Below are 20,362 nucleotides of genomic sequence, written 5' to 3'. Positions count from 1 at the left end.
GTCATTTAAGGTACATTTATAATTCCAAGCTCCCCATATGAAATCTTAATAATTATTCCGTCAATTTCCAGACCTCTGAATGGACACTACAGTCCTAAATACACAACTACTGATTACTGATGACTCAGAGCGAGAGGTTTGCAGACGGCCTTCGGTAATTTAGCCAAACAGATTGAATTAATGTCTGAAATCGAGAGAGAATTTACAATACCTGTATAAAAGTTTGAGCAAATCATTGAAAAAGTTGTTGGCAAAGCACCCCCCCACACACACACTCACACAAGAAAACCGTTGCATATCTCACAAGGATGGAAATCCTACTGTCATATTAAATGTGTGTTGCTTTAATCGTAGAACCTTTACACAAAATTAATTCTATACAGTCGTACATCGCGTTTTCTCTCTTTTGTTTTTAGTTTTGTTACAAAATGTGTGAAGCAGATGTTGGGATTGGACTGAGAGTATCTGAGAGCCAAATGGAGAATGTTTTGCCTCAAACATTTTTTCGAGAGGCAGCTGTGATGACAGTTTTGAATTCTCCAACTTCCAAGACTAGGCGCCGTTTTTTTCTAATTCAGCATCGGAACAGTTATTTTGTTGTGCCTGTCTTAATACAGTGTGATTGTGGTCTGATTGCGTGTCTTTATTTAAATATTTATCTGATACCTAAATCATTCTATCATCCCGGTGGCATCTCACAATGTCTCAGTATTTCATTATATCAAAATTGTGCAACGCGTTTCTATCAGATGCACAATCAAGGCGAAATACTGGTGGGGGGGTGAGGCGTCTGATTTCCATAAGGATCTTGTAAAATGTTTTGCATTTCAAAAGTTATTTTCATGACATTCCTCACAGATGAAAAGGATACATTTATAGAGCCTTATTTTACTCCAGTAAGCCATCAATTATTTGTTTGGATGCCACTCTGTGTTTCTGCATGAATGTTTTATAGTGAGTTTGTTTTTGTCATCGCGCGGGTGCCATTGCCTTTGGCGTGTAGGGTTTCGATTAAGGAACAGGCGCAGGCAGGATCCAAGCGCAATTTACTGAGCTGTGAAGTTCTCAAGATAATGATCCTCTGCTCTTTGCTTTTTCTCCCTCTTTGTCATCAATACATATAAAAAAAGTTATTAAACAGCTGTTCTTTGGGGAAAGGAAAATGCTACCCTAGTGCAAAAGAAGACAGGTGTTGAGTCCTCCCCCCCGTCACCAGTTTTACAAACCCTGTATTACTGCAATATGAATTAATGATACTGTGTTGCAGGGTCTTTGATGTGAAGGGAAATTTGAAAAGGTATTCATAGTTTCTCTTGATGACATTTTGCTGGTATTTATGTATGTGTTTGTTTACTTTATTATCATTATTAATAATATCTCAGAAAGGGAATTGTGTCCTATTTTCTCATCTTCTTGTCGTTGAATAGTTTCTAGGATAGTTGGCTTTCTTTGTTGAGAAATTGCACGGACCTGCAAAACAATCTTTTTGAGAGATTTTAAATGGACCCAGTCCCACGACTGTCAAAACTTTAAAAAAAGAAGAGAAAAAAAAATCACTGTTATAAGAAAAGCTCCAACAGAAAATCAATAACAGCTTAGGCATCTGCTATTGACTTAACAGTGCATGCATGCCACCTCGGAGAATACTTGAGAGGAATTTGGCATGCTTTATTAAAAGTGCGCCGAGCTGATGCAATTTCAGGGACCCCCCGGTCCAGCGTTATCCGCCTGTGCCTCCAGGACACTGTGGTCTACCGATTTAATTCAAACTTATGGGAGCTGTGTTCCTGGCTCTTGCAATCTGTCCGGTTTCCTTCGCTGCAACCTCAGCCAAGATGGGGTGCGTCGCCATCTCCCTAGGTTTTGGGGAAGATTTGTTTATTCGTTTGTTTAGTATTAAATCTGTTCTGTTGCAATATGAAGGGAACTAGCAAAACAAAATGTCCCAGTTACTAATCAAAATGCAGAGGATGGAGACAGGAGGTTAGTTTAATACTTTGATATGAGGTCATATATATACTTTTTGTTGAGTTTTTTTAGATTTATGCAGTTTCTTGCACACCACTTCAAGCATGCAATTGGAGGTTCATACACTTTGCCTCCCACAACATGTGGTGCACTGGGCAGCTGTTTAGATTGAGGTTTGGACAGGACATTTGTGGGAGTCGAGAACAAATGACCGTTCCAGTAGTAAATACTTCATTACCGTCATTCAAAAGTTAGGCTGGGTGAATTTGTGGACCAATCAGTTAGCGACAACCAGACAAACACGATCAACTGGCTAAGCTGGTCTCCCTCGTTAAGGTACATTCTTACATCGGTTAGGTAAATTATTTAAAAGGACAAATCAAAATACCTAAATGTTTGTTTATCTACATGTTGTTATCTGCCTGTATGTTTTTACACAGAACTGTATTGATAAAGAATGGCTCTCTTTATCATATCTCAGATTATTACAAATGAACAGACTAATGAATACTAATTTGTTTTTTGATGTATTTATCGCAGTTCAGTGGGACTCCATTTGGCAACGGTGTAAATAATGCCTGATTAAAGTCTTAGTCTTTCCGTTTAAGGACTACTTAGAAATCCCGTCCGGTCTCCGAGTGTCCCAGTGATGATGGAGCCATATGGTTACACTGCCACTGAATCTGAGCTAGTATGGGGGATGTGAATTGTGTGCTCCTGTAGATCTGTAGTATTTTCTGCTGTCCGGAAAGCGTTGAAACGTCACATCCTGAAACCGCGTGGAGCTCTCCTTTAGGATCTTTCCAGCAGCCAAGATTGTGATGAAGGTAACACATTTGAAAGTTAATAAAATGATAGAAAGGAAGAGAAAATTACAGATACTTTACATATACACTCCTACTACAACATGCATACATATAAACCAATTATGTTAGGCACTGCACTAGTTCCCCTTTCAGCAGCCCAAATACTTACTGAAGGGATTCCCACCCCCACTCTCTGACTGAGGAATGAGAGCTCAGTTGGATCAAAAACCAGCAGGGTAGGGGCTTCTCTAGGACCAGGGTTGAGATGCACTGCCTTAGGGTACTGTTTAGTGCCGTTGGGGTAAAATAACATGAGAAAATTAGAACTTTCTAACTGAAGATTAGATTTGTATCAATTTAACCACACTACACCTGCGATTTAATGTTGATTAACTTGGATGTCTGTGCTTTGCCTGATCTTAAGGCTATATCTATGCAAGTTGTGAAAGTGAAAGCAAACACTGGCACAAATGCACTGGGGCTCTGATTCGTAATCATATTGTGACTTTCAACGACGGTGCGTCTTAAAGCAGCATGTCGGCGCACGTGGTTTACTGACACCAGCAACGATGGATGAGATGCTTTCATTACGCATCTGGCAGGGACAGAACTGGATCCAGTGGCAAATTGAGCCGTGTTGGTCTGGCCCGCTCTTCCTTGATCTCTCCTGACCCCCTCTAGGCATTCGCATGAAGCTACTTGTTCGCATCTGGGCTATTATGTTCTGTGGCGGCAGAGAAAATGGATCACAGCGTTATCATCTGAACCTTTCCAGGCTGCTGCTCGGTATTCATCTCTTTGTATTTGTGTGTGTGTGTGTGTGTGTGTGTGTGTGTGTGTGTGTGTGTGTGTGGTAGTGTTGGGGGGGTTGCTAGGAGAAAGAAAACATCAACCCACAGTGCACATTTGAACCCCCCTGTTTAGCATGCAGCATCTTCTGTTTACACCCAAGCTCCTGTTGCAGAGAGCTTGCTTTCATAAACGCACACACTGCCCCCCCCCCGTGCTTCTTAAACACACACATTGAGCCTCCTGTGCAACCTATTCACACACTGGCTTACTGTAAAGCATTCCAAACACACACACAAACACGCACATACACACACACACATACACACACACAAACAAACAGACGCACACACACACACACATCTGAGCGCTGACACTCACACTAGGGCACAAACTCACAGCTGTGCCTCAAAGACGTTACAGCTGTTGGGAACAGTTTGTATTACATCCAACTGCGCTGAAAGAGCTGCATTGAACAAGCCAGTAATTGGCTCAATGCTTAAGAGTAGGAGAACATAAAACTAAAAAAAAGAGAGAGAGTAAATAGTGAGCACCCTTGGAAAGAGGAGGCTGCGTTGCTCTTCCACACACGGGGGATTGCTTTCCCTGTTCCTCCCTTGTTTTTCTTCTTCACAAACACTAACTGGATACATATTCATAAAACATTTAGCAGAATGTAAAGTGTACACTTGTTTTTCTCCCCCTAACATTCCTGTGAGGAAATCAACATGTTTATTTAAAAAGAGAGGGGAGAGAGAGAGTGGCAGGGGGGACACTGGGAGTTTGTTTTCTCATACACAAAAAGTGCTGCAAAGTTAGGGTGATGGGAAAAAGTGTATCACCACTTCTGTTTACTATCCCCTCCCTGCCACAGAGAGATTCACAGTAGCTTCTTCTTTTCCTTTGTCTTTTTCTTCTGGTCGAGTTATCTATAATTCTATTCCTATGTTCAGTCATTAAAAATAGTTTTTAACATAACATATGTATATTATTTATGTTATTCTACACAACGTTAAGATTTTTTCTATGCTGCATAGTGTTTGCAATGAGATAAATGTCTAAAACTTGTTATTTAGTGACTTTACAATACTAATGTAATTTGTGTTGAAAGATATTGCTGTTTGGGCAAATTTATAAGATTTTGTTTCACTTCACTTTCTGACCACCTTGAGACACACAAAAACAATGGACATGTATTTGCTTTAAAAGTTAAATCCTTTCAGAAAGGAGAATGTATAAACCCCAAAAATCATGAGCAATGGCACGCAAGCAGGCTGCTTTTATGGAAAAACTTAATGGAAAAAAAAAGATTCAGTGCTACATAGCACTAGGTGTTGCTTATGGTCATAATAACTATCCTGACAACGTTAAATCAAAAGTAGCAAGACAGAGCTGCACAGCTTCCCCAAAGGCATTATTTTAACATCAAAACATAGTAGAAAGAGATCACGTGAGCACAGAAACAGGAATGCACGAATTCACAAACTCCACTGAATTTGGTAAACCTGTTAAATATTCTGTGTTCCAGGTTTGAAGCAGTTTATCATTGAATATTTCCTAAGACACTGTCAAATTATGTCCTTTTAAACTTGGGGGGAAATAAAATAATAGGGCTGAAAGAGAAAAGCTTTCATCAGAAATAATCAGGAATGGCCGGACACAAATAACTTTGTACTAAAACTTTTTTTTTCTCTTTTAGTTCCTTTTTCCCCCCCAAGGTGAGTTGATCACATTAGAAATGACCTTCCTTTACTGCAGTTTCACTGAACAGAATACCCTCCTAATTACCACAACCACTCATTAGAGATTAAAAATAATTCCTTTGAAATCTCGCTTTTCTTTAATAACGACCTGATTAATGAAGGAAGTTTTAATGTCTGACCTGATTGCACAAAAAAATATCTACACTTCTATAGAATTAGAACTCGGAAACATTTATTGTTCTTTGCGATGTAAGGGTCTCCACCCAAGCTTTAAAAACTTTTTCTTACTAATATATATTTAACTGTAAACCAAAAAAGTGCATGCAGTGGCTCTTGTTAGATGTGCACCTTTTTTGCAGTTCTTTCTTGAAACAGTCCATTTCTCTGTGGCATAAAAAGTTTTTATTGGACCCTCAAAGTGTAAATGCTAACATTTGTGAAATACTTATTGTTCCATTTTCCAGTTAATTTCTGTGGTGGTCTCATTTTAAGAGTATTTTCGGTAACACTTTACAATTTGTCTCTCTAGCTAGTGTATTTATATAGTAGGTACTCAGTAACTACATGTGTAGTACATACAGTATAATTATGCTTTATTACTATGTACTTAATGTGTAAAATAGCTTTAAAGTTATCCCCCTGATGGACATCCTTACCAGATAATTGTGTACTTACATATACTGTTAATCATTATTACACACTAAATACATTGTAATAAGCAAACAAGCTATGAGGGTGATGATTAATCCTTCAGCAGAAGAACAGAAAGTATAACCCAGACTAATGTCCTGCCCTCTATCCAGTGACTCGTATTGAGTGCAACATGGTTACTGTACTATGCACTGGGTCTGCCAGCTTTAATGAAATCACACTTACACCCCTGTGGCAGTGGCTATAAAGAGAAAGAGAAACACAAGCCTATATGTCCCACTGTCCTCCGAAGGATACTTATAAAGTGAAAATCATCTCAAGGCTACAGCTACATTGGGCGGCCAGGCTGTGAGGGGACTGAGGAGTTGTAAATGAATAAGCATCACAGCCAAGTGACTTTAAATTTCATCACGTTGACAGTGGTGGTTTCAGGGACATTGCAAGGTACTGTAAATGAAATGAATTGGATTTTAACTAGGGTTAATAAGTGGGAGAAGTACCTGCCGTGTTGTAAACTACAGGAAGAGAATAACTTGGATCATGTATCACTTGATAATGACCACAGTGAAAGCAGGGACTGGAATTAAAGCAATCAGTCAATCTTTTTATATAGCGTGCCAGATGCATCAAATCAAAACTCGAAGGCATGACAAACTAAAAACTTGATTACATGTTTCAACAAAGGTGTGCTGGAAATACCCATAATGCCTCTGGGGGAGAGAGCAGGTTGGTTGTTGTTTTTTTAAATGTATTTGTATTTATATTTGGTTTATATAAATAACAGGTTTATCTGGTGTTAGAAAATGTGGAGCCAAATGGTTTATAAGTCAACCAGATAATACTAGAGGAAGCAGAGATATAAAGGTGGATATGGAAAAGAGCATTATAAAATCTTTCATCTGATTCACTGCTAACTGTGGAAGCTTTGTTCAACTTTCAATCTTCTCGATGCAATGTCTCTGAATTTAAAACAGTCGATGCGAGGCTCCACCGACCTCTCTTTTATTTTATTGCCAGTCAGCATACCTAGAGATTGCAGTTTCTCCTGCAAATGTAATTCATTATTTTTGGAGCAGGCAGAGATGTTTAATTAACAATTTGGACTGAGTGTTAATCAGGCAGTGTGGAGTAATCTGCACAGTCGCTGCTCATGCGGCCATCGCGGTCTACAGGGAGACTGCAGGCGTGAAAGAGAGGCCAGGTGGAGGAAACAGGGCTGGAGTCAATATTGGTAATCTGTTGGCAAGCAAGTTAAGATTACTAAAGAGGACATTTTCCTCTTGTTGCCATGGCTGCCACCGTATATTAGCAGAGACATCAGATGTACAATATTTCTCATTTCACAGTGTCTGTGATTCAATTTCTTTATTTAAAAAAAATGCACTGCAGTACAAAAGAAATTAGAAACATAAATGGAGGGGACTGACCTGGTGGTGACAAGATGAGGTTCTGTAAGTATTGCTGAAAATCCGTGAATGCAATTTAAGTAATATAAAGTGTGTAGTTTCAACCCACTTTTTAACTAAGGAAACACTTTATTATTGGCCCTATACAAATGTTTGGCAACTGATGGCTTTATGTATGTATCTATGCATTTATGTATGTAGACTGTCCACTAACTTTTACTTATATTCTGTAGGTGTGGTTTGATATGGCTTCTCCTGTAGACACCTTTAGATCAAAGTTTCACTTGTCAGAGAGCAGAAACTGCATTACTGTGCTCATTTATGCCTTGCCGAGACTCTGGACGCTAACACTTTATAATAAGGTGCCGCTTATCAATGTGTTATTAAATATTTATAAATGTTGAATAGATACTTTATAAAGTATTTGTTGTAACTCAATAATGGCCACAAAGTTGAACAGGTAGCTAGAAAGTGTCATATAAATGATAAATGATTTGAAAGAGGAACACTTTTTAGCTACTTGTGCGACTTTTTGACCATTCCGTATATTTCTATAACCGAGTTATAAGGAATGTATATGGATGTATGTGTTATAACGTATCTATTAATACTATATTAAACCCGTATAAACGATTAATAACACATTGATTAGTAGCAGAATTATTATAGAGTGTGAGTCCATACTCATTCCCATTGCGTGAAGTTTAACTTTTAAGTTTTGGATTTTTTTTTTTTTTCTGGGAAAGTACTGGAAATATATTCATGATATAAATAAATGAATATACTAAAGCTCTGCTTTAAAATAATAATACCACAGCTGTCATCAATGAATGAAGAGCATTCAAGTCTACAGTAAATTTGTGCCAAAGTGTTAATTTACCTTTTTTTTTGTAGGCATTCATTAATACAATTTGCCCCCTGTGCTGAAGTTTAATGATTAATTCATGTATTTTTTGGAAAAACGGCAATCTGGGGAAACAAATTAATTGGGTCTGTCATTATTCAGCATTTATATAATACTGTAACACATCTGTCAGTTAATGCATCAAAAAGTTATAATGCTGTAAATGTTTTTACCTCTCTGAAGTTTTTGTAAAAATATTTACAGCATTATATTTTTAACTTCTCGATTTATTAACCAACAGCTGTGTTACAGTACGATTGCCTTTTGGGGGATAAATCTTGTTTTTAATGAGTGATAAAATGAATGATAAAAAGGTGATGAATGCAATCATGTAGAAGATGGGCAGCATCCCTGTCTCCAACTACCTCCAATAAAACCCAAACTAATTTCAGCAGCTCTCATGTTTGCTGTGAGATAATATAAATATAAAGGAAATCTACCCATTTGCCTGAAGTATTTGATCAAGGCTACTATCAGTGCTCACTTATGGCTATGGGACCCATTCATTGTGTTCCTGTTGAATTAGTTATGTTTAGTTACCTCCTTGAGCTTTTATTCACATTTTGTTGTCAGTGCCTAAGATTTTCATGCATTTAAATTAGGATTTTTCTCCACTGATCTATATACCATACTGCACACTGTTAAGGGGAAACCTTTTTGTATTGTGCAAGAAAGTATATTAAGAATACAAAACTGAAATATCATAATTAGTAATTATAATAATGTCTCCACTGGCTTGAGCTAACACTAGATTTGTCAATATTTGACCATTTTTCTTTTACAAAAATGTTCAAGCTCTGTCAGGAGAGTTGGGCACACATTTTATTTTTTTCAGCCTAATGTAGGTGTGGCTGTGTGCTTTGGGTCATTGACCTGCTGAAAGGTAAACTTCCATCCCAGTTTCATCTTTCTTGCAGAGGGCAGCAGGTTTTCCTCAAGGACTTTTCAGTACTTTGCTCCATTCATTTTCCTTCTGTCCTTACAAGTGTTCCAGAGAAACATCCCCATAACCTGATACTGCTCCACCAGGCTTCGCAGTAGGGATGGTATTCTTTGGTTGATGTGCTTTGTTGGGTTTGCGCCAAATATAACGCCAAAACACTCAATCTTAGACCACAAAACATTTTGCTGCAGAATCTCCCGAGTGTTCTTTTGTATACTTCTAACAGGATTCAAGGTGGGCTTTCTTGAATAATGTCTTCCTTTTTGTCACCCTACCATACAAGCCAGGTTTATAGAGTGCTTGGGATATTGTTGTCACGTGCACACTTTGACCAGTCTTGGTCATAAAAGCCAGAAGCTCTTGCAAAGTTGCTATTGTCCTCTTGACCTCTCAGTATACTTCTTGTTCAGTCATCCAGTTTGGAGGGATGGCCTGATCTAGGCAAGGTCTTAGTGCTCCTATACACCTACCACTTATTTATAATCGTCTATCCGGTACTCCCAGCTATATTCAAGGCCTTTGATATTTTTCCAACCCATTCCTTGATCTGTGTCTTTCAACAACTTTGTCCCAGAGTTCTTTTGAAAGCTCCTTGGTGCTCATGGTTGAGTCTTTGATTAAATATAAAAATTTACAATTTTAATGCATTTCATCTTTATATATATATTGTAAACGTCAGAATTCCATCTTGTGGTATTCACAGTATTTTTGTAATAAACGGTACATAAATACATTAAAGGGTGTAACAGCAGGAAGGTCATTGTCAATGAGTTAAGTTTGGGATAGCGATCAATACAACAGATCAATGAAAGTGTATACAAATATAAATGTACTCCACACTTTCCCGTTTAAAAAAAGCTCGGCTCGCACTGAGAAGGAGGGGCGTCACGATGGTTTGGCTTTGTGTGGGCGTAGCGGGAGTAGCTGTAATTGAATGTCTCAGCAGCTGCCGGGGAGTCGAGAGGGAGACTGACGAAACGGCACGCCGAGGTCAGATCATTTACATTTCCTAACATCTTCCCACTCAACACTCGAGAGTTGAATCACAGTAATGTATTTTACCTGAAGTCCATTGTAAGACATCCTTTCATAATGAACTGTTGTGTTACATTCATTCCTTGGTTAAATGCACTGACAGATAAGAAATGAATTTGATTCCCCCCCCTTCCCTCTCACTCAGGTACTTAAAGCAGGTAGTTTTTAGTTTTTTTGGGGAGGGAGTGTCAACCATCAAGAGTCATACCTACCATAAATTAAGTTTATAGCTAGCTACACATCCCCTGCCCACTAGCTACACATCCCCTGCCCGTTAGCTACACATTCCCCATTATTCTACCCTATCGACTTTTTAGTTCACAGGTGCAAAAATATAATTGAATTGACAAAAAAATGACAATTGAGAAATGCAGAGCTTTGCACACATAGCACATGCACACACATGCACACACACATTTTTAAAAGATCATCTCAAAATGTGCCTCGACCCTCACTAATGCAATCCTGGCAGATCCCTTGAGACCCCCTCCTTGTGTCACAGTAGGAAAGTGCGCACTCCCAGCCTTTCCTCCAATTAAGCCTGAAAGAGCCTTGAATGTGTTGCGAAGGGGCGAGCGCAGACGGAGCACTTCAGAATAGGAAGGCGGGGGTTATGGAAGTTTTCATAATCCATTTGAAAGCAATAAGGCTCGTCAGTTCTAACCAAGTATGCAGTAGAGTATGCAGAGGCGTTACCACATTTTCACTTTGTGGTTTTGTGGGAAACCATTTTAACCACGGGTTTGTTTTTACACGTGGTTCAGGGACATACGTTGTTGCCAATGTACCTGCTCCGTAATACTTAATTTGGGGTGTTTTAACCTGTTGTACATTTAGTGTTTTACTGTAGGTTTATAGAGGAAAACCCTGTCCTATTATCCTGTTGTTGTTTTTTTTTCTTTCTCATTTTGTCAATGTTGAATTTTGCTGGGTTTCTTTCACTGAAGAACCTTTGACCTACATGCTGTAAAACTGACAGTGTATAGGCAGGCCAGTCTGTCAAACATAGTGAAACAATGGAGCTTTGTAAATAGAAGCGGTTTGTCCTGACATTATACCTGTCACAGTTATCAGTATCGTGATGATGTGATAAATTGCCAACGGCTACACATTCTTACAATTGTATAATACTGTAGTAATTGTATAATAAAGGATTTCCTTTCTGCAGGACAGTATTGTAACACTAATATGAATATGCAATACACAAGTATTTTCTTTAGCAGTTTGGTGTATTTTAATTGAGTGCTCTTTTTTTATAGAATACGTTTAACATGCTATAATCATTAAACAAAAATGTCCCAAAGGCGGGGCAGCCTGGAATCCGGTAGGCATGCAAATATTTGGGAAAAAATAACGTACAATCGTGTGTGATAGAAACAAGCCTTGTCTTTAGAGAGTCTGCATTTTCACAACACTTTAATTATCTTTCTTTGCAAGTGCAAGTGTAGCTCTGAATGCTTTAACATTTGTTTGTGTTGTGCATGCATTTTTCTTGCAGAAAATACAAATCCACTGAAACTCCCACTAACAGGATATTATTCAAGTGGTGATGATGACCTGGCATGACCCTCATCATTTAGGAGATTAGAGACAAAAATAAAAAGAAACCCTTTTCTTTCCTCTCCGCTTCCTACCGACTCTCTTCCTCATCATTAGAGGTCTGAGATGTCCCTGTCACAGATACAAGCAGCTGCATCTTTTCTAATTATCACCATAACAACCGTCGCATATATTCTTAACATCCAAGTGACTTTGTTCAGAAGGCGGTTTGTTGTTTTTTTTGTGGCATTGGGACAAGGAAAAGGAGGACAGGAAAGATGTGATGTCTGAAACACACACAAACACACACACAAAGACACACAGATGCATGTACAGGACTTAAAATGCATGGTTCCAAGATAAAAGAAAAAAAAAAAAATCTTGGTTTTATATATATATATATATATATATAGGCTTTAAAATAAGTGCATATTTTTCAGGTATAAAAAAGGTTTCACTATCTTCAGCAAATCTGAGACAGGAGGGAACTGTTTACAATTCCATCAATACCGCGTCCCTCTCTGGTGTAGCTCTGCCTCTCTGGGGGGGACATGTGGTTTTCAAAATCAAGTAGCAGGAAGGCTTGAATAAATACAAAACCAGCAGCTTCACAGTGACAGTGCAACTTCTGTGGCGGAACACCGTTTCTTTGTCTGCCTGACGAGGCCGCAAATGCCGCCTTTAATTGTAGCGCACCAAATGGCAGAGCGTTCGATCCCTGCTCGGAGAGATTGCATATTCTGTTAGAAGTGTGGCGGGGGAATAGGCCACTATTTTGTATTTTTTACACAGAATGCATAATGTATGCCACCACGAGCGTATTGTTTCATACAGTACTGCGTTTTACTGGGTTTGTGGAGTGATTACGAGAAGCTCGAATGACCTGCAACTGGTGGAGAACTTAAATGCACATAGGGCCACTCGTGGTGCCCAGATCTCCCTCAGCATCTGTTCTTCTGCTGTGTTATCAGGATACTTTTTATTTAGTTTATTTAATGGAGAGTCTGATGAATATTATTATAGCTGTATTCCCTATATCATTTAGTCTTAGTCATTCGGTTAACAATGAATCTGCTTTTCTAATTGGGACTTATGCCTTTGTCTTTTTGAATGCAAAGCAGCTCTTATAGGACTCTGGGAGAATCACTGCTATCTCTAGAAGCACCAAAGTTCTGCAGATAAAAAATAAATAAATGGAAAATCAATACCTGGCCAGAGATTGAACACCTTTTCAGACAAAGAGGTCCTAATCTAGTTTGTAAAAATCAGTATGCAAGTAGAGTAGGTGTAATGTCCAGTTAAGTGATTTCTAGACCACTAAGCATTACAGTCAGTCTTCCAGCGAAAGTTTTAACTGCGTTTCACATTTTCATCAAACTTAGTCCATATTTGCAGAGAACTTTGATGCGTCTCGATTTCTGACAAAAGCAATCATGTGCAGTAAGCAACTTCGTGAACCTTTTACAAAACTCTGTGGCATTTTGTGGTCTTTGAAAAGGGGAAAAAAGAAAAAAAACACTCCGCTAGGGCACAAAGCCCCTATAGACCATCTTCCCTCTATTTTCCTTTCTTTGAGTTTTTTCTTATTTATTTTTTTTGCTGATGAAGAATGCCCAGGGGGTATTCCAAAGCAATAGCTGTTTTCTCTGCCTTAGGCGAATGTCACTTACTGAAAGACTGAAAGTAAGTTTTCATTCATTTTTTAAGATGTTTTCATACAGCGGCCCAGGCACACTCTTCTGTCAGGATACGTTTCTGACAAGTTCCCTGACTCCGATCGCAGCGAACAATTACCATATCTTTATGTGGAGCTGAGAGCAAGACATTCAGACTCCCCCGCGATGCCCCGGCTCTCCCATCAGCAGATGTGGATGGGCTTTATTGACACAGCAGCTGTTTGGAGAGAGCGGATACCCAGTAGTGCTGTAAGTTGCGCTGGAATCTAAATAATTGGAACACTAAATTAAAATGTAAGCAAAATCACTGACAGACGTGCAAAATGTTGGACACTTTTAATTAACCATCATGACCTCATTTACAGCGATGCACATAGCTGTAGTTCCTCACTGGGCGTACACGTGGCTGAAAACGATTCAGTGTGGTAACCTCAATCTCTGTCTCGGGTGTTTCTGACTCTGTTGGCTTCGGATATTTGCGCACAAGGAGCCAAATAGACAAACTGGCTGTAGAGTAGTGTGAAATGCAAGATAGCTGGAATCGTTGCCGGAGCTCTGTACTTAGATTATTTTGCAGGTGGACTGACTCTTTGGGACCAGGACTTTCTGATTGGGAATTTGCCAAGTAGAACAATATGACATGGTGCTGCATTACACTGAAAATGCCTAACTTATAGGAGTGGGAAAATTTTAAACATTACATGGCAAAAACTGAACATGCGAATTGAAAGAGCATAGAATCACATTTTAAAGATCTGATTGCTTGATCTTTCGGAGATAAAAGTTCTATTCATTACCATTATGTTTGAACATATGCGTCCATGTCATGCTTAAAGTTTATGTCAAACCATCACCTTTACATATTTCAACACATTCATATTTAATGTAGAAATGCTTTGAAGTTAAGTCGTACCCAGAGCAAGCAATTATCATGATCGTTATGGATTCTTCTTTTTTGACCACAGGTTAGCCGTGTCCTTGGCACGCCAGCTGACGTTGGTGTCCTGCTTTTGGTCAGACAACATTTAGTAGGTAAATGGTATTTGCAATAAATATCATATAGTTAGGTAAACATATTAGTTTCCATAAAACCGTATAAGAGGACGGACAGACACCAACCAACAGACTGATGCTAATCTTCTTATTTTTCTTCTTCTGCTTCTAACAGATGCCCTCCCCCAGTGTGAATTAGTTTTCACAAGAAACATTTTCAAAGCTTTTCAAAGGGCAGTAAAAGACAATCAAAGATACAATAGAATATACACTATTCAATAAGCGAATCCTAGTACAACTGAGCTAACAAGTAACAACATGCAGCTAAATGGATAGTAAACAGGAATTGTTCAGACCACTGATTGCTCTCCACAGCAGCTCAGTGTTCACCTGCTCTGCGTTTGAAGTGCTCACTGCAGACGACTGTTTGATCTTAGAACGTGGATCTGTCACTCCCACGAATTTCGTCTGTCACATTTGTGCCTCAAACTCACTACATCTTCACTGACAGCACAGGCGATCCATTTCTGAATCCGGACTAATGACACTGATGACTTGTTTCCACACAGATTTCAGTGTGGTTTACATACACCAAGATGCTACAGTATATAGTATATAGAGTTAAATTACCATTTCAGCATGAAGTTAAGCACTTTAATTTCAGAAAGAGCAAGCAATCAGGCCTTTAATAAGACATAAATCATTCTTCAGACATGACTTTAAGCTTTCCTCTTTTTATACTTATGTCCCTAAACATAGATGTGTTGCTGGAGATGCTCCTTTATGGTTTAGACGTCTGTTTGTACTTCTGATGAAAGGCGTGTGGAAGCATGTGTGCGTTTCATTACAATCTGCGGACGAATAGGCATAAACACGACATAAATAAATTGAAAAACAGGAAAATGGGTTATCAACTAAATTAAGATATTTAAACACTGAAGCATAATTATACTTTGAAATTGAATTGTTCTTCTAATACATGAGTGGGTTTAACTCCTGAATAATTAAAACGTTATTAGTTATATCTCAGACACCATATCCTAAATGTTAAAAGTGAGAGAGAGAATAACAAGAAAAAGCTGCGAGCGGTGAAGACTTGTTTTGTGACTGAAATTGTTATTTTAGTATTTCTTGTTATTGCCTTACCAATCTTTCCAATTAGTATGCTAAGAAAAGATATGTGATCAAGAGAAGCAAGCTCCCATCCCTAGAGAAGGTTAATTACACTCTTTTATAATGTGCTTTTTTTCCCTCTGTTTCAAGAAGAAGAAAAAAATGCTGGCAATTTCTTTGGGATTCTTTTCATGTGGTTTAGCAATTTGTACAATTTTCAAATTCTGTGTAATTAGCAGGGAACTACTAGGAGATCACATCAGCATCCTCACATTGGTATTGAAGGCAAGGAGTAAAGAATGAACCTCGACTGTCTGGCCTTTAGATTAATGTGCTCGGTGTATCTAAAAAAAAAAAACATCCAATCACAGTGCTAATCCGTGTTATTCCATCTGCTGGGGAGTTTATTAGAAACCCAGCCTCCACTGGTAAAAGCAGATGGCTGGACTGGACAGATTTCCCGGTGTCCCTACATAACTGTTGCTTTTACCCCCCTGTATTAAAATCCACTTAATTGATAGCTTAATTAATTACAGGATGGCCAGAATAGATTTCTGAGGGGGGCTGGTGCTCGGAACTAGTTTGGCTTCAGATTGCGATGGGAAAACCCATTCAGAGGCGTTTTTAACTGGTGTGTTCCCCCCCATCTCATCAGCATGGTGGCCTACAGTCTACGGAACCGGGATGTTCAGTTCGATCGCCTTGGGGTGGGGAAATGGAAAATACTTTAGGATGTGAAGGATCTTTTAGTGTTGTTAGGCACGTGCGGTTCAGTCTGTACACAGTGTGCTTCCTGCATCTCTCATCTATGCAGCATTTCCTTGCTTAACATGAAAACCACGCTGTTGTTTCAGGAATAAAGCACCCAGGGGGTTGTCTTTTGAACCATAAACAAACACGACACGGCGCTCGGCGTACGTGACATTGAAAAAGCTAGTCAAGAGCAAACGGCTTGCAAAAAGGAATTAGCAAAGTAAACGGGTGATTACTTTTTGAATGATAAGAAAAGGCTAGTTGGAGTGAAGCTGCAGAAAAATCATGCCTAATGAAGGTTTGATTAGATGCAAGATTGTATATATAAATTCTTGAAAACCACTAATTGAATAACTTTTAATGGTACTTTAAAATGTTGATATATTTAAGTGAAATGTTTAGCTGTTAGTTTGTTTCACTGGAGAATTTTAGGATTCATTCATAAAAAACGTTTGTAGATATTAAGGGGACTTCATTTTTAGATTTCCTTGTTTATTTTTGTGTTTAAAAATGTGTTTTTTTGCTCAGCTATACACAGATATTATATGAATTAATAAATACATGAACAGCATTTTATGTTCCCAATAAATACTTAAAGACTTCTGTTCTGCTGGGTTAAACTGGCTGAACTATTGATCATACTTTGAAAAGATAGATTTTCAATGTAATCATTACTGAACGTGATCAGCTGGAATCATACACTAGATATTTATTGGAAAGAAATGACAAAAGCACAACATCGACACAAACGAATTGGAAGCTGGAGGTAATATTTCCCATGGCTCTTGCACAATCTGCAAAGCTGCTGAACACAAAATTCAGATACTTCTCTTAATTGTATGTAATGTATTGTATCTTGGAAAATGCCTGCTCTGCACTTTCAATGAACTCCAAACTCACACATACACATCTAAGAACCATCTACCAAAATACATTTTTAGTGTTACTTCTTCCTCCCCCCCCCCCCCCCCCAGGAGACTATTAATAAGTCATAAGCTGCTCAATCGTTCTTGGCAGATCAACCCATGATTCAGAGAGAGGAATAAATTTGAAACCGGCACGGTGACTGCAGATGAACAGTCAGGGGCCGGAGCACAGGGGGGCCAGAGGACACGACTGAGGTGTGTTCCCATCTTGGTGCGTCGAACTGTGTTTCAATGCAGTCCATCAGCATTTTAAGAGAGTAACGACGCCATACAAGAGGAAATCAGTCCAATTCCACAGAAAAGCCGATGTCTCCGTAATATCAAAAGGACTCGCATGAAAACCGAACACATGCCTCTCCAAAATAGAGCTCCGACATCCCTGGGAATTGGAGTAACATGCAACGCTATTAATTAGACCCAGACAAAAATGCCACGGTGCTGCTTTGAATTATCCAAATGAATGAAGGCACCTGGTATGTTTGACGGAGGGGCACTGAACTAGTTTTGAAAGGACTCAGCCGCCGTCATCTTCCGCGGTTTGTGTATTTATTCTCCATAGTGTTTCTCCAAACATTTTCAGGATCGGGCTTTTCCCTGGGTAGAGTAAGGATTGTTTTGTGCTGCTCTTGTATAACTGAATTGTATTTTTCTAAACTACTCCTCAGTACCAAAACTGACTTCCAACTGAATGCCTGTAAGGCTGTAGCTTTTTTTTTCTGATGCCCTAAATGTAAGTCATATCCCGATTGTCCATCAGATATCTACACTGATCAGCCATAACATTATGACCACTGACAGGTGAAGTGAATAACACTGATAATCTCGTTATCATGGCACCTGTCAGTGGGTGGGATATATTAGGCAGCAAGTGAAAATTTTGTCCTCAAAGTTGATGTGTTAGAAGCAGGAAAAATGGGCAAGCGTAAGGATCTGAGCGACTTTGGCAAGGGCCAAATTGTGATGGCTAGACGACTGGGTCAGAGCATCTCCAAAACTGCAGCTCTTGTGGGGTGTTCCCGGTCTGCAGTGGTCAGTACCTATCAAAAGTGGTCCAAGGAAGGAAAAGCGGTGAACCGGCGACAGGGTCATGGGTGGCCAAGACTCATTGATGCACGTGGGGAGCGAAGGCTGGCCCGTGTGGTACGATCCAACAGACGAGCTACTGTAGCTCAAATTGCTGAAAAAGTTAATGCTGGTTCTGATAGAAAGGTGTCAGAACACACAGTGCATTGCAGTTTGTTGCACATGGGGCTGTGTAGCCGCAGACCAGTCAGGGTGCCCATGCTGACCCCTGTCCACTGCCCAAAGCGCCTGCAATGGGCACGTGAGCATCTGAACTGGACCACGGAGCAATGGAAGAAGGTGGCCTGGTCTGATGAATCACGAGTTCAAGGTGTTGACTTGCCCTCCAAATTCCCCAGCTCTCAATCCAATCGAGCATCTGTGGGATGTGCTGGACAAACAAGTCCAATCCATGGAGGCCCCACTTCGCACCTTACAGGACTTAAAGGATCTGCTGCTAACGTCTTGGTGCCAGATACCACAGCACACCTTCAGAGGTCTACTGGAGTCCATGCCACGACGGGTCAGGGCTGTTTTGGCAGCAAAAGGGGGACCTACACAATATTAGGCAGGTGGTCATAATGTTATGGCTGGTCGGTGTATATTCGAAGCAGTGTGCTTGTAAAGCCCAGTCATCCCCAGACATGTGCGAAGGCATGTGCAAAGTTGCTTGCCACATACATGCAGCTGCCCCCAAAGTGTGAAGCTGTGAGCTCTTGCCATTTTCCTGTCAGGGCGATGCTTAGTTGCACATTGGCATACGAGCTCTTCCCAACGCAGTCATGAAGGCTGGAACTTAATGAACCATATGGTCATGAATCCTTTACATACATAAAAGGTCAGCTCAGTGCATTGGGATAACATGATCATTTGTTACTCATTTAACTGGACTTGCATGCAAGGGGTCCCTGCCTGCCTTTCATTTTTTGTTACGCTTTTTTGTAGGCTGGGGAGGTGCAGGTGAATTCAACATCACAGCAGGGGGATGCCATTTTGGGTGAGTTTAAATACTGTTTTTCTCTCTTCATTTGCTGGGGCTTGTACCTGCTGTGTGTGATTAGGTGAGTTTCCTGCCTGAGACAGCAATTTGCTTAGTTTGTGATTTATTTGGGGTCTGGTAAAAGTGGACTGAAAAAGGCTTGGCAACACAGAAGGTAAAAATCATAAATGCCACTTCCCCTGTTGAACATATCTTGGACTTGAGCAAAACATATACAGCTTGAAACTCATCCATATTCAGTGCCAATAAGGTTAATCTGTGACCCAGTCTGAACTGCCCTAATCGGCAACAAATGAAAGGGGGAATGATTTCATGTGAATTATACTACAGTTTAGGTTAAAACGGCCATGCCAGGTACACAGTGCCCCCTCAGGGGCAAACCAGACACCGCGGGCTAATGTGGCAGTGTACGCTCCAGTATTTTCCCCATCCTTACGTGTGTTGATCTGGCCCCCTGTTACATTTCCTGCATTTTCATTTCTTCTGTTGTCTCTCATGGAAATGCTGAGTTTGTAGAGCTTTTTTTTTTTTAATGTATCCTATTGGAGAGTGTTAAATACGTTGAATTCTCCTTGTTTTTAATTTAATTTTTTGGGCGATAACTTATTCCCAGATGATTACTGTACTCATTATGATTGGAATTGGGTTATTGAGTTACTCTTCCAAATTTGCGGTGGCCATAATACAGATGGGAAACTCCCAGTGGAGTCCCCAACAAACACAGCCCAGGACGATTGAACTACCAGTGTCAAGCTGACCTTAATGAAGTTGGTATGTTATTATTATTATTTATTTGATAGCAGACGCCCTTGTCCAGGGCGACTTACAAAATGTGTGTATGTATGTATCAATAACATAGAGACAGTCTGGACTTGTTTTTTTTAGTGCCAGTCTTCTTTTTCATTAATATTCAGCTGAGATCAGAAATTAGATGGTCTCTCAAATACAGTTAGGTCCATAAATATTTGGACAGTGACACAATTGTCATCATTTTGGCTCTGTACGCCACCACAATGGATTTGAAAGGAAACAAGATGTGCTTTAAGTGTAGAATTTCAATTTTAATTTGAGGGTAGTTACATGCAAACTGGGTGA

The 20,362-nt window shown here is 39.6% G+C and overlaps 1 long non-coding RNA gene across 3 annotated transcripts in view; it reads left to right on the top strand.

Annotated features, from left to right (window-relative positions):
- The window catches only part of LOC136713390 (uncharacterized), a 173,360-nt gene that overhangs the window by 24,006 nt on the left and 128,992 nt on the right, over positions 1-20,362 (top strand). For all 3 annotated transcript variants that reach the window (XR_010804944.1, XR_010804942.1, XR_010804943.1), the window contains exon 2: positions 19,213-19,264. This is a non-coding gene — a long non-coding RNA (uncharacterized LOC136713390). The remainder of the gene's footprint in view (positions 1-19,212; positions 19,265-20,362) is intronic.

Source organism: Amia ocellicauda, chromosome 18 (genome assembly GCF_036373705.1).
Source record: "Amia ocellicauda isolate fAmiCal2 chromosome 18, fAmiCal2.hap1, whole genome shotgun sequence".
NCBI classification, from domain to species: Eukaryota; Metazoa; Chordata; class Actinopteri; order Amiiformes; family Amiidae; genus Amia; species Amia ocellicauda.
The sequence above is the reverse complement of the archived record's forward strand: the minus strand, read 5'-3'. Positions and strand labels throughout refer to the sequence as shown.